General features: G+C 23.3%; 1 long non-coding RNA gene across 1 annotated transcript; it reads right to left on the bottom strand.

The window, feature by feature from the left end:
* Positions 1 to 173: 173 nt before the first annotated feature.
* LOC111531932 lies at positions 174 to 1,315 on the bottom strand. The gene is made up of 2 exons (XR_002728429.1): positions 1,028 to 1,315; positions 174 to 292 (listed from the first exon to the last, which is right to left on the bottom strand). It is a non-coding gene; the product is annotated as an uncharacterized LOC111531932 (long non-coding RNA).
* Positions 1,316 to 1,341: the final 26 nt, after the last annotated feature.

Below are 1,341 nucleotides of genomic sequence, written 5' to 3'. Positions count from 1 at the left end.
GAATTTGAGCTTGAGCTTGAATCTTCATTTTTCACATCTTCTTTTTTCGCTTTTTCTTTTTTCGCTTCTTCTTTTTTTACTGGATTTACTTTATTTTTATTATTTTTTTTATTTGCATTTGTTTCAACAATTTCCTTGGTTTTTTCTTGTGATTTTACTATTTTTTTATTTGCTTTTGTTTTCTTATTCTTGTTGTTTATTTCTTTTTTTGTTACAGCCACAGATGACGTCGACTCACTCTCAGCTTCCGTGGACTCAGTGAATTTTACATCTACTTTGCTTTCTGTTTTTTCTGAATATAAAAAAAGTAAAATAAATAAAAAAAAAGCATATGTAAATATATATATAAAACGAAATAAATAGTGTTAATGCGCGTTAATGTATACAGATGTGGGTGTATATATAGATATGTACACGTATATGCTCACGTAAATTTCTAGTACAAAAACACATGTGTATATATATATATATATAAATTTATTAGCTACAATTCTGTGATGTCGCGCGCATCCATTTCTAATTATTTCGTTTTTTTTTTTTAATTTTTATACGAATAAGAAAAACGATATAAGGAAATAAATAAAAGCATATGCGAAAAACGCAAAATGCAACTCGGATGCGTTATAATGTAGCAAGAAATGTTTTGAATGGGTATATATACAAACTTATTTAGGCACATATATATATATATATATATATTTCTTTTCAGAGATCTTGGTGAAGAAGTGTTATCATCAACTTTTAATCAGTTATAAGTCGTTTCATCATTAAAAAAATATATACATATATATATATATTAATACGTTTGTATGTATACATGTTTACATATCTATAACTTCTTGATGCACAATAAATACATATATAAATGTATATAGGTGCATAAGTATCGCACAATGTCATATTTCTTTATAAAAAAATGTAGTTGTACGTATTGTACATATGTATATAAATATATAAATCCACTAATATACTAACAAGCGCATAAACATATATTTATATATTTGTCAATGTACATATATATACTCACCTGCATTTTTTTCAGTTTTTTTTACTTCCCCCTTTTTAAAAAAGCTTTTACTAAATATTTTATTAACCATTTTTTTGTTTTTTTAAAATAAAAAGATGAAAAGTATGATTGTAGGCCTTAAAATAATTCTTGTAACTTATGTTTGTTACAACAGGGAGATATAGTTGTTACTAAAATTAATTTTTAAAAAAATAAAAATATGCAAAATATAAAATGTTATAAAAATAAATAAAAGTGATTTAAATGAAATTAAATATGTTTTAATCTGTTCGTAAAAATAAACAAAATCGTTTTAAACTTTTAACAAAACTATA

This window comes from Piliocolobus tephrosceles, unplaced genomic scaffold, assembly GCF_002776525.5.
Source record: "Piliocolobus tephrosceles isolate RC106 unplaced genomic scaffold, ASM277652v3 unscaffolded_2536, whole genome shotgun sequence".
Lineage (NCBI taxonomy): Eukaryota > Metazoa > Chordata > Mammalia > Primates > Cercopithecidae > Piliocolobus > Piliocolobus tephrosceles.
The sequence above is the reverse complement of the archived record's forward strand: the minus strand, read 5'-3'. Positions and strand labels throughout refer to the sequence as shown.